This window comes from Notamacropus eugenii, chromosome 2, assembly GCF_028372415.1.
Source record: "Notamacropus eugenii isolate mMacEug1 chromosome 2, mMacEug1.pri_v2, whole genome shotgun sequence".
Taxonomy (NCBI): Eukaryota; Metazoa; Chordata; class Mammalia; order Diprotodontia; family Macropodidae; genus Notamacropus; species Notamacropus eugenii.
Window position 1 is genome coordinate 42727486 of NC_092873.1, and position 13929 is coordinate 42741414.

The 13929-nt window shown below is 48.4% G+C and overlaps 1 protein-coding gene across 1 annotated transcript in view; it reads right to left on the reverse strand.

The window, feature by feature from the left end:
- The window catches only part of LRRC75A (leucine rich repeat containing 75A), a 117058-nt gene that overhangs the window by 89770 nt on the left and 13359 nt on the right, over positions 1 to 13929 (reverse strand). The window lies entirely within an intron of this gene.

Below are 13929 nucleotides of genomic sequence, written 5' to 3' on the forward strand. Positions count from 1 at the left end.
CCCCTAAAGTTTTGCTCCTACCCATTACATTGGTTCTGGACTCAAAAGCCTCATGGCACTGAGAGTTTAATGACTTGCCCAGGGCCACAAGGATAATATGAGTCAGAGCTAAAACTCCAAGGCCAGTTCTATGCACTATGTTCCCCCCTCCCTATCCCCAGAGTCGCAGAACCTGAGATTTTGAGTTGAAGGATCTCAGATGTCATCAGACCCAGGACTAGGCTGCTTCAGGAGAGCTGGTCTGAACCCCTCTACTTTATGGAGAGGGTAAATGAAGCCCCCAGAGTTCAGCTTACTACCTTTGTGATTAACTTGGTCATCTCTTGGACCTCAGTTTCTTCGTTTCTTCATCTGTAAAATGAGGGGCCTATGCCCCATAACCTCTAAGACTCCTTTCAGCTCTTAAGTGTATGATCCTTTGGGCCCAGGGGACTTGCCTGAGACATCACTCAAGGTGGCAAGTGGCAGAACCTCGGACAGATTTAAATCTCAGCCCCATGACTTTGAATCTCATGTTCTATCTACTGTCCCACACTGCTTCAGATAAACTAGAAAAGAACTAGATATGGATGACTGAAGATTATGCAGCAGGGATTCTTATTCTTTTCTGAATCATGGTCCCCTTTGGCAGCCCATGAGAGCTGATGGACCCCTGTGGCAGTCCAGGGGGTACCGATGATCTTCCTTTGGTGGGGAGCCTTATGGTCCCCCCTTTGGTGGCCTAGGGAGCCAATGGACCCCTTTGATAGTCTGGGGATGCCTATGGTCCTCTTCTCAGAATAATTTTCTTGAATGTATAGGATTACAAAGGAACCCAATCATGCTGAAATACAATTATCAAAATAAACATATTTTTGAAATTCATAGATTCAGATTCAGATCCCCTGGCACTTTCGACAACCCAGGTGACTCGTACTTTATTAAAGATATCTATAAGGAAATTTCTATATATTGAATCCTGTTTTCCCTTTAATTTCAGTATAAAATTGGAGATATGTTCACTTGAGGCAAATTAACTGGCCCAATTGTGCTGCTTGGGAATGAAAAAAGATACGTTTGAAATGATATATTTAAAGGAGAGACGTGAATTCTCCAGTTAAATAGCAATACCCAAAATTTGTCTCCAAATATCAATGCAAATGATTAATTATGTGTATGGTTGGACCACTGACTAGAATGAAAAATACAAAGGAAAGCAAGGTAATGGGGCCAGAGGACACGGAGTTGAGAATGCCCCTCCCAGCCCCTCCTCCCCTACCTTCCCCTTCAGCTCCCTTCAGACCCCACAATTCCAGTTTTTCTCAGTTCCCATCCCCAATATCCTTTGGCAGGAGGCCAGGCAGGCTAGCTATCTTTGGGTGTTCCGACACTGTTTCCTAGCACCCTGGTGGAAGTTGCTGGCTTTTTAGAAATGAACAGGTTGCTCTGGGCTGGAGTGGGTAGAAGAGGCAGAACTGTGGCAGAGAGAAAAATTCAGAATTCAGCAAGAAACCAGCCTAGAGGCCAGGGAGGGGAACTCCGGGGTCTGGGGTAGAGGGAAAATTGGGGGAAGACATCAAAAAGAGAAAGGAAGGGGACATGTCAGAGAAGAGGTCAGCAGTCCCTGGCAAAGTTTTAGCACATTTTATTAAACAGATAACTTAGGAGCATTCCAGAGAAAGAGGGATTGCCCAGAACCAGCACAGGTTCACTAGGAACAAGTTATACCAGACTGGCCTCCTTTTTTGACAGGGTTATTAGACAGTGGATCAGGGGAATGTTTAATGTCCAGATATCAGCAAGGCAACTAACAAAAGATCTCATAATATTCTTGGGGAAAAAGTAATGCATTGGAGTCATAAGGCCTGGGTTCAAATCTCAACTCTATGGCTTACTTACTAGCTATATGAGATTGAGCATCTCACTTTCCTTGGATCTTCGTTTCCTCAGCTATAAAATGAGAGATTTGGATTAGGTGGCTTTTGAGGGGCTTTCTAGCTCCAAATTGATGGTGCTATGTTCACTGTGGACAGGATAGAGGCATGGGAGCAAGATGATGGTACAGTTAGCTGGATCAGAGAGAGCCCTGGACTCTTAAAGACAACATAAGTAACTTCCCCAAGCTCTGAGAGTTCCTAGGAAGGTGGGACGAGGAGTGTGTGTGTGTGTGTGTGTGTGTGTGTGTGTGTGTGTACTCTTGCTCATAGTCTCAGAGTTGGTCACCAGAAACTGTCTTTTCTCAAACGCAGCAAGAAAAGGTTGTCCATTAGGACCTAGAGGAATGACTATCTGTATCTGTGAAAATCACAAATTCTTGAAGTATTAAAGACTAGGAAAGGAAACTGAGACCCAGAGAGATGAAATTACTATCTTTTAATGGCATCCCTCTTTCCATCTATATTCTTCCTGCGAAAAAGTCATTCTTTTCAATAAAAATAATAGGTTGAGGGCCACCTCTCCATGAGACCCTTCTTGATTCCCACAGTTTATTCATCCCTCATTTTCCTGTCAAGGAAACCAAGGCCCCAAGAGTTGTTCCCAAAGTCACACAAGCAATGTGGAGGTGGGATTTGTACCTTGGTCCCCCTGGCACCAAACCCACGGCTCTTACCACTTCATGGCACCAGCTAAAGGCCCACCTTCTACAGGAAGCCTTCCCCAAATCCTCTAAATTCCAGGGTCTTCTCTCTGCTGTTATTTTCTGTTTATCCTGTACACAACCTATCTTCTTGTCTCCTCCATTAGATTGTAAGATCCTGGAGGCAGGCACTGTCACTACCCTTTCTTTGCTTGCCTAGCATAGTAGGTGCTTAATAAGTGTTTATTGATATTAACTAACCATCTAGTTGAATGACTGAACTTGAGAGAAGAAACTGATTCCTGATTAGGGTGAAGAAAACATTGCAGGTTAATCCTGATGCCTGGGTAGAAGGCAAAGATGAAGAGGATCTGAATTTGGTCTAGCAAGACCAACTTGCTCTCCCTCACACATGGCCTTTGCATTGGCTGTGTTCCATGCCTGGAAGGCACTCCCTCCCCATTCTCTTAGAAGCAAAGCTTGGCTCAGCTGTCCTCTACAATAAGCTTTATCAAATCTCTCCAGCTGCTAGGGTCTGAAAACAAAAATCGCTTTGTTCTAATTTGTTTGCAAACAAGTTGTCTCTTCTGATCAAGTATAAGCTTCTCAGAGCAGGGACTGCTTCATTTCTGGCTTTGTAGCCCTGAGACCTAACATAGCTCCTGACCCTATAACAGGTACCTAATGAATGGTTGATTAAAACTAGGGAGTTTCAGCATTCTATTCTGATGTGCTAACATTCTATCATTAAATGCTAACATTTTATCCTGATGTGCTAACATTCTATCCTGATGTGCTAACATTCTATGTTATGTGGAATGGGCTGCTTCTGGGGATGATAGGCTTCTCCCACTGAGGTCCCTTTCAATTCTACAGCTATAATGCTGTGATCCTACATACCTTGGACAGTTGTTGTGGTTATGTTGTGGTTGTTTTTCAGTCATGTTTGACCCTTTGTGACCCTATTTGGGATTTTCTTAGCAGAGATACTGGAGTGTTTTGCCATTTCATTCTCCAGTTCATTTTACAGATGAGGAAACTGAGGCAAAGAGGGTGAAGAGACCTGCCCAAGATCACACAGCTAGTAAGAATCTGAGGCTGGACTTAAACTCAGGTTTTCCTCACTCTAAGCACCCTCTATCTACTGTGCCACCTAGCTGCACTAACCTTAGATAGTGCTGGCCCTAACTGATATTCAGCAGCTCCCTATGTGATGACTGTTTGACAAGAATGTAAGCAACTCCAACACACTTGACTTGCTTGGCCAGTACTAGATGTTCTGAGTCAACCACCAATGTCACAAAGAGGGCACCTAAGTTCTAATAATAACAGAGAACAGAGAAGACCCTGGCAGCCTCTTCTTCCCTCCTGCAGAACAAAGACATGGGCGCCTCCTAGATCCCATCTCAGACAATAATCCACTCCTATGGTGACAGTCCTCCCCATGGCTGCCAGCACCCAATCTGACCAATTCTGTCTTCTGCCCTGAAAGCTCCCTCGGCTTCCTGGCATGCTCAGGACCAAACGCAAAGGGACAGTCGGAGGATAATTTACAAATTCATGTAACAGGATGGTAGAAGCAAGGTCATCCCCTGGTGGGGAGGGGCAGGGAGAAGAGGGGGGGTATTTCCTCCTTTATGATCCTGAAACCATCACGAGTGTGAAACTGCAAAGGTTCTCTAGGTAGGCAAGATGCTGGACTCAGATGCCCAGTGACAGGGGCACACCCTCTGGGACTTCTTGTACTCTTACTGATTGCCTTCAGCAGGGCTGACAGCTGATGGAGGAGGGTGTTCCCTAGCTCCTGCAGCCAGCCAGCCCTCGGGATGTTTAGTTTTGTACTAGTGGGTGTGGCTTTAGCCCAATGTAGATGGCTCAGGGGACTCTCACTCAAAAGGTGGTGTAATGAGTGGGGGTGGGCAGCTAGATGATGAAGTAGATGAGCCTCTAAATTCAAGTGGAGTCATGTCAGGAGCTCTTCCTGATGCTGCGACAAGGAATAGTGACACGCTGGAGGGGCTAGGAATTGGGGGGGGGGGGGACGGGACTGGGGAGATATGCCTGAGATAGTACCAGGTTTCTAGGCTGCCACATGACATCATTAATTCCTACTGATCTTGCAGGGCAGCTAAGCCCCCACTGGCCCTATACCTGGTCTGCACAGTGCCCCGATGCTGGAGCATTTCCATGAGAACAGGCCAGGCGGGAGGAGACACTGAGGCACAGAGGGGTTAAAAGGCCTTGCGTTTGGTCATACACTCAAGCGGAGGTCCCACAAGGAATGGCATTAAGGGGGCATGGAAGTGGGCTGGGACAATTCCCCCTCAGTTACTTTTTCCTCCAGTCCCCTCCAGGTGGGAAGGAGTAGCCTGAGGGGGTAAGTGAGTGGGCAGGTAGGATGGGAGGGAGCAGGGACAAGTTTAGAGACTTCCAAAGGAGAGAGGGAAAGAGCCTCGGCAAAGGAGCGAGAGGAGGGCAGCCTCTGAAATTCAGTGAGGGCCAGAGATGGACAGAAAAATGTGCAGAGAGCATATATGAGGGAGAGGCCTCCTCCACTCCCAGGGTAGGGGAGAAGGAAAAAAGTGGAGACTCTCCAGAAACTCCTTTGAGCCTCCAGAAGCTCATGTTTTCAGAGCTAACTGGAGCCGGGAAGCAGGGAGCTAGTTTCCCATTCTTCTCTGCTTGTGCTCCTCCCCCAAAATCTGGGTATATGCCCCTCTCTCCCAAGGGTCCTGTGGCCCTAGGGCCCTCAGCAGTGGCAGCCATCAGGAAACTGAAATGAGCCCTTGCTTGGGAGTCAGGAGACTTGGATTCTGATCCTGCCACATGTGACCCTAGGTAAATGTCTTCCCATCACTTTTCTGACAAATAATAGGATTGAACTCTAAGATCCAGACTGGGGCTCAGTTTTATGATTCTCTTAAAAGCCAGGATCCCCAGGTCTGGAGAGAGGGCAGAGATAAAGGCTGGACACCTGGGTTCTTCTCCTGGCCCCATAGCTAACTATGCTACAGTTCAGAGGTCGGAGCTTTTTCTCCCTTCTCATAGGCTCATAGCTTTATGTCTGGAAGGTACGCTAGAGGTCATGTGGTCCAAACCACCCACTCCCCAAAGGACGGAATGAAAAAGTTGTGGTACATGATGGTGATGGAATGCTACCGTGCTGTAAGAAGTGAGGAGCTGGGCAGTGGAAAGATGCATGAAATGATGAGAAGGGCAGAGCCAAGAAAGCGTTGTACGCAGTAACAGCAATGCTGTTCTAAGAACAACTTGGAGTGACCAAGTCCTTGTAATTATTATAAACACTCAAATCAACCCTAAAGGACCCAGAGAAAGAACTGATAAAAAGAAGTGTGTATAGAATAGTTTTACATATACATTGTGTGTGTGTGTGTGTGTGTGTGTGTGTGTGTGTGTGTAATCTAGCCTCAGACACTAGCTACGTGACCTTGGGCAAGTCACTTCCCTCTCTTTGTCTCAGTTTCCCCATCTGTCAAATGAGCTCGAGAAGGAAATGGCAAACCACTCCGGCATCTTTGCCAAGAAAACCCCAAATGGGGTCACAGAGAGTCAGACACAACTTAAGTCAATAACAACCACCTCTTTCCCCTATACCATCTGTTGCCTTGTATCTCTCTCACCCCACCCCTCCCCACACTCATATACATGGGCACTAGATGACTATAAAGACAGCTGTGAAAATCTGCATAGGATGGCCCTAGGGAAAAGATGAAATGAACCTCCTTTAATTGAAAAGGTGGGGGACTGCAGGTGTAGAGAACAACACATACCACCAGATGACCAGATCAGGTCAGTAGTTTCTGTCACAAAGTCAGGGTGTGTGTGGGAGGAAAGGCTGGTAATTTGGAAATGACTTCAGTGTATTATTAATGTACTATAATGAATTACAAGGCATTATGCTACATTAATTTGAATGTAAGTTAGGGGGATCAGGAGCTCCCTGATTATGGTAAGAACAGGAAAGAGAACAGAGATGGTTTCAGTGGTATGGCCCTCCCAGGTAAGGAAACTCTCTCTGTTAGTGCAGGTTGGCACTTTCTCTGTCTTGAACAGGGAAAGGTGAAATGACTTCCTGGGGTCACATAGCCCATATGTGCAGGGGCAGGATTTTAACCCAGGCTTTTGTCAGTTCTAGATCCATTACACCATGCTGCTTTTCCATCCAATTGAGAGCTCTTCTGAGGCTTCTTTATCCCCTTTCCCAGCTTCCTTAGGAGCTGGTGCTGAGCAGCTGACTTAAACCATGCTTAGAGTAGGAGAAGCTGATTGTTTAAATAAAGCACCTGATGTGTATCTAACACTTTTAGATTTGTAAAACACTTTCTATTTTATCTCATTTGGTCCTCACAACACTTCTGTGAGGTGGGAGCTATTATTACCAGATGAGGAAACTGAGGCTGAGCAGTTTAGTGACTTGCCTAGGCTCACACAGCTTAGAAGTACCCGAGGCAGGATTCAAACTCAGTTCTGCCCCCTTCCATGTCCAGAGCTCTATCAGCCAGACCCTCTAGGCCAAACCTTGACGTAAAAAAGGAAAAAGAAATCCATAGTCTCACTGCCTTAGATTCTGGAAGCATCACATTGTGTCTGTGTAGGTGTGTGTGTGGGTGAATCAGAGGAGAGGGATCACAAAGACATTGGAGTGTGGCAGTCCCCTGAGGTCAGGATGCTAATTCAGACAGAAAAGCCCCAGGCTCCATTCAGAGGCCACCAAATGGAATCTGTCCCACCGGATTAGAGCCAGAGGCATCATCAGTGGAACCCAGGAGTACGGGCTGCTTGGCCAGTGGTCCTGCTCCTTGGCCTCCTCCAGGGAATCCTATCACTCTGATAACCATGAGGGGCAGAGGACTAGACAGTCAGCTAGGAAGCCATTTCTGAGCCTTTCTATGGCAGCTGAGGAGGAGAGGAGGGACACAGAAGCAGTAGTAAGATAGTGAAGGTGTGGGAGGGAGGGAGGGAAGGAGGGAGAGGAGAGAGAGAGGGAGAGGAGAGGAGAAAGAGAGAGAAGCCAGTTTTCTTCTCTCCTTGGGGGAACAGCTGAGGGAGCATAGGTAGAGTAGGACAAAGCATCATGGGCTCAGGCACTCCATCAGGGAAGCTGCAGGTTCCAAGGAGATGTTGTTGGGCACACAGAGCCTTGGGGTCTTCAGGAACAGGAGGAGAGAAGGAGGAAGAGGAGGAGGAGGAGGGGGACAAGGGAAGGAAGTAGAAGAGGGAGAGGGAGAGGAAGGGGGGCAGGTGTGTGGGAGGAGAAGAACACAAAACTTTCCCCCCATTTTTCCTACTCCTATTTAAGGGCCTGTTCACCAAAGGGAGAAAAAGACACAAAGGAAATTCTTTTTTAAAAGAAAATTTAAAAGGAAAGCCTCTTAATTGGTCTCCACTCACTCCAGTCCATCTTCCACATGCCAAAGGGATTTTCCCGAAGGGCCAGTCTGACCAGGCCACTCTCCTACTCAACAAGCTCCTATGGCTCCCTATTACCTCAAGGACCAGATACAAATTCCTCCATTTGCTATTTAAAGATGTTCCCACCCTGACCGCAGCCCTCGTAGACTTTGTATATGTTATTCCTCTTCATTTAGTCTATGGTCCAATCCCAGTGGCCTTTTTTCGCTTCTCACACATGACATTCAATCTCCACTGACACTGCCTTTGCCCAAGCTGTGCTCTTTGCCTAGAATGCCCTCCCCATCCACCTCTTAGAAACCCCAGTTTCTTTCAAAGCTCAGCTCAAGTACTCCCTTCTCATAAAGCCTTTCTTGATTCCCTGAGATGCCAGGGCCTTCTCTCAAAATTACCTTTTATTTATTCTGCAATGAGCATGCCCTAGGAGTCTTCACACAGCTTCAAGCCCTGTGTAAGTTTGAATAGCTGTAGACTACACTAAGATTTCTGGGACAACCTGTATGCATAAGTTGTCTCTCCTGATAGAATCTAAGCTCCTTGAAGGTGGGATGTTGTTTTATCTTCGACCCCCAGTGACGGGCATTGCATGGTGCTGGGCACCTAGTGGGTGCTTAATAATTGCTTTGTTGGAATGGAGATACACATGGCCCCTAAAGACAGGATCTTGTGGGTCCCAGAGGGCAGTAGCTCCAGATGGTCAGTGAGGTCCCCCCGGGAAGGGCAGGGATTGTGTCATTTGTGACTTTGTATCCTCAGTGCCCAGGATGCAAGCAGACACACACATATACCCGGAGTTAATGAATCTGTAAGAATCCAGATTCCCTCATAGGATCCCACATGAAGCCACAAAGAAGAGGAAGAGCCTTCAGAGGCTGGATCAGAGGGAGCCCCCAGAGGTCATGCAGCTCACCTACTTTATTTTTTTTTTTTTGGAGGGAGAGTTAAATGACTTGCCCAGGGTCACGTAGCTAATATCTAAAGCTGGATTTGAACTCAGGTCCTTCTGACTCCAGGGTCAGTGCTCTACACCTGTCTCATTTTGACAGATGGGAGTTGACATGATTTGCCCAAAGTTACATAAGAAGTGAGCATCCGATGTTGGACTTGAACCCAGGAACTCTGACTGCAGAGCCAGGGAAGATGGAGAATGAGGGCACTCTCAGAAACAAATAAGCTTTGATCTTTCTTCACTCATATGATCATGGGATGACTAATTTAGAGCAAGGGCTCTTACCCTGGAGTCCAGGAACGTATTTTTTGGAGAAAAAAAGTTAATAACTATTTCAATTAATTGGTTTCCTTTGTAATTCTATCTCTTTTATGCATTTAAAAATATGATTCTGAGAAGGGGTCCCCAGCTGCCAGAGAGGACTAGGACACAGAAAAGGCTAAGGCTCCTGAATTAGGGCTAAAGAGTGGGGACCTTAGAGGCAGCTAATCCACCCCTTTCACAGATGAGGAACTGAGGCCCAGGAAAGCCACAGTGACCCCCGTGGTCAGCACAGAACAAGATGAAAGGGGGTACATCTGGCGCCCTGGAAGCAGCTGGGGCTCTGCCTCTGGCTCTGGCAGTCCCAGATTGAGGTCATAAAAGCCAGGGGCCAGATAGATTCCTGTAAATTCCTCTTCAAAAGCCAGGCAACACTGCTGAGTCCAGGCCAGGGTGGGGCAGGAGAGGGCAGGCCATAAATGAGAGGGCCTGCTGCTGTGGCCAGGGCCACACTGTTGCTGCCAATCTGGCCATCCCACCCCACCCCAAGGCAAGTCGGGCATGGACTGTTTTCTCCATCTCTGTCTGTCCTGAGAAGATGGGGACATCCCAGCAACTGGGTGGCTAGAACATGGAAATGTAATCTGGACATGAAAGAAGACAGGTATGGGAGAGTGCACTGGGCCCAGAGTCACAGCTCCAAGTTCAAATCTCAGTTCTGCTCCACAGTACCTGGGCAATTCTTTTAACTTCCCTGGGCCTCACTTTCCACATCTGTAAAATAAAGGGGTTGGACAAACAGGAATTTCCAGGTCTCTAAGGCACTCGTGCTCTTGACCCCTCAGTTTCCTCATTTGTAAAATGTAAGTCTATGGACCTTCTGAGGTCCCTCCCAACTCTGCATCTGAAACCTGGACCTTTAGTGATTTGTTAGGCCCATCCTGTTCTCAAAGGGAAAAGCCTAGCAGGCCCAGGGCTCCACTGGTTTCCTAAAGTGACTCCCAAATGTGCCAAGGAGACCTGTCTTAACAAAGAGCCCCAAGGGAAACAGGCCTGGAGTGCAAAGCAGAAAATTAAATTCTATCCAAGAAATATCTGGAGAGAGGGGAGGGCGCTGACCATAAAGGCAACATGTTAGAGAGTACAGAACAGCAAATATGGGGTCATAGGACCTGGGTTCGAATTCCTGCTCTGCCATTTACTAAGCATGTGACCTTGAGTGAAAGCCCTCTCCCCTCTGGACTCATTTTCTTCCTCTAAGGCTTATGTTCTTGACCCTGAAAGACAGGACCTTCAAAGGACACCAAAAAGGAGAAAGACAACTTCAGAACCTGCCTCTGGGGTGGGTGAAATAATGAGAAAGCAATGCAAGCCAGGAAACAGTCAGTCAGGTGCCCAAAGGAGAAAGTGCTGAGAATGCTGGGAGGAAGGAGAGCAAGGGCCTGAACCTTCAATGGGAGACCACAGAAGGCTGCCTGTGTGGACCTGGGGCAGGTCACACTCCAGCCTCAGCTTCCTTATCTGGAAAATGAGGGGGCTGGGCTACACGATCCCTTTTGGCCCTGAAGGTTTCATGGAGGAAAGGAGTTATTCTCCCCAGGGAAATACATGTGGGACCCTGAAATCAGAAGCATTTGGAGCAGTCACCCCTGAGGCTTCTGGGGAGGCTCTCCCATTGCCCTGCTGGGCACCATGGCAGCCTGGGGGCATAAGCAACACACTGCTCCTTAATCCCTTTCCTAGAAAAATGCTTGGACCCAGACCTGGCCAAAGAGCAAGGGGGTGGGGAGGGTAGAAGGAAGAAGAACTTGAAAAGGAGGGAAGGAGATAGGGGAGGGACAAAGGGAAGAAGGAAGGAAGGAAAGGAAGGCCACTAGGAAGGATATCATTGATTTGGTCATTTTTGTATGAGTTTAGGCAGTAAGATGAGTTTGCATTAGAACAGCCTGCAAACATGCTGAGGCTCAGGATCTGACCAAGGCTTTCCTTGTTGGCTCCCCCTTTCTTCCCACTAACTCAATGGAGACAATTCATTCTTCTCCCTTTCAAGGACCTGTCTGGACTCTTTTCTGTCTCTGTCCCTGCTTCTCTGTCTCTGTCTCTTTTCTCCCTTCCTTCTCTCCCTCCCTACTTTTCTCCCTCCCTCTCTCTCTCTCTCAGCAGCAAACACAGCCAGCAACCAGCCAGACGGGGCTCTCCCAGAAATCCAACCACAACCAGGAAAAAGAGAATCAGAGAAAAAACAAACAAACAGATGCAAACAAACAGTCCAGATGCTGCACCATCTAACACGCATAGGGTATAGCCGCTTTGGGATCAGCAGCCACAGAACAGAAGGTAGTTGCTCTGGGGCAGACCGTGCAGACAAGCACAGGCTCCCATGCACCTAGAACAGGGGAATGAGGATGGACAGAAATGCTACTGCACTGAGCTGCTGCCTTGTCCCTGGCTCTGATGCCTGCCCCTTCTGCAAGGACGGAGAGCATGTAAGTAGAAGGAGGCAGGGCAGGGAAGAGAGTGACCCCTCTAAAGAGTCCAGTCACAGTACCTAAAAGAATTAATGGGGGTTACATGGAGGCAGCCTTGAAGGGCTGCTATAATGGGACCCTGACGAAGGTGGGAGCACCTGAGAGTTCACAGTGGGCATGGGATCACAGGGAGCCTGGCACCTTGGAGGCACTCTAATTCATTTTAATAGTTAAAGAAATTGAAGTAGATAGAGGTTCAGTGATTTACCCAAGGTCAAGTGTCTGGGACTGGATTTGAACTCAGGGCTTCCTAACTCTTGACCTAGTACCCTATCCCTACATTACTAGCTGCCTGCATACCACTAGTTATTAAGTGGCAGATTCAGGCTTGGAAGCTTGGCACCTTTTCCATGGCATTACCCAACTTCCATGGGCCCCAATCTGACCATTTCCTCTCTGGATGACCTTCTGCAAAGTCACAAGGTCATTTCACATCTCTAGAGGAAAGGACTGGGCCAATGGCTCCTAAGGTCTCTCCCAGTCCTAAATCAATGATCTCATATTCTCCCAATGCTTTCAGGCAGGTTGTTCCCTGGGCTCTGAACACCACCCTCCCCCTCTGTTTCATTCCTACCCATCCAAGCCATTCAAGTGTCACCTCCTCCAGGAAGCCTTCCTTGATCCCCATTCTCCCTCTTCTTATAAGTTCTCCTCAAGCATCCATTGACCCCAGAAGGCAGGCACTGCCTGGTGTAACCTTTGTGACTGCCCAGGGGTCCACAGTGGGGGTGTAGAGAGGGAACCACAGAATCTCGGAGCTGGGAGGGACCTCAGTGGTCAGACCTGGATCACCCCACTCCCTGTGACAGCCCAAACATCAAGTGTCAGTTTCTCTTTGCCACCCCAAGCTCCTAGTTTTCGTCTCTGGAGCCCAGCAGAAGACCAGCTGCTCCCCAACAGGGCAGCCCTCCAAAAGGAAGCAAGCTCTCCCCAAGCTTCCTCTTCCCAGACCAAACATTCCCAGCTTGGTCCTTCCACCAATCACATGGCTCACAGGCACAGACTCTGGAGCATCCTGGTCATCCTTCTGCAGATCCTCTCCAGCTGATGTAATGCATTTCCTCAAACATGGAGCCCAAAACAGAACCACCAGCTCCAGGTGGAGTCTGTCCCTGGTATCACCTCCCCAGTCCCTGGCTCTGAGCCCATCAGGGTCACCTAAGCCTTCACATCTAAGCCAATAGAGTGGAACGTCCATGACGGCAGGGGCTGTTTCATTTTTGTCTCTGTAGCCCCACCCTAGCAGAGTGACTGGCACATAGTAGGCACTTAAAAGATGCTGGCTGATTGGCTGACGTATCACACTTCTAGTCCCCTCCTTGGGGTACAAATCTCCACTCTTCTATCGGGACCTTGTCCAAGTCTCTTCCCTTCTCAGGGTCTTAGCGTCCTCCTCAGCAACAGCGGGATTGGATCTGATCCCTAAGGGTTAGGGTCACAGAACCCTCAGAGGCCAAGGCCACATCAGAAGTAAGGGCAGAGAGAGGGCTGGAACTCAGGTCCTATGGTCCCAAAGCCAGGCTTCTCTCCCTTGTCCATGCTGCTCCGCTCTCAGAGTCGCTGCGAGGCCAAGATCCTGGAACAGCTGCTCAATTTAACCAGTATTTACTTCATTGACTCACATAGGTTCTGGAGCATGTGACATACACACACACACACACACACACACACACACACACACACACACACACACACTCCTGTACAAACACAGAGTCCCACAAAGAGAAAAAAAACAGATCAGCCTAACCGCCCATGGAGGGAGGGGATCCCTGTGTCCCCCAAGCCAGACATTAATAGTGTCTGCGTGTCCTCCCTCAGGGGAGTAGCCCACGGGGTGCGTTCTGTCATAGGGTCAGGCGGGTTTCTGGCTCTCCCACCCAGCCGTGGGGCCCCATTCTTCTTTGCTTTCTCCACTGCCTCCCAACTCCACCTCAGAGCCCCTGCTAGTTATGCCAAGGGCTTGTCCTGGCCAAACGGCTGACTCTGTCTGCCCAAGCCAACAGAGTTTCAGAGAAAGAGATGGTCTACCTGGCTGTGTCAGGCCATTTTCTACCATGGGGACCCTCTGTCCTGTTCGGTGGGACCATTCCTGAACTCAGACTCGAGGGGAAGGGTTGACACAGATGGGAGTGGCCAGCCTTTCCCCCAGTGCAGATAGGGCTCCTCCTGTTCTTGAAAGGTCTTCAGTAAAAGAAATTCAG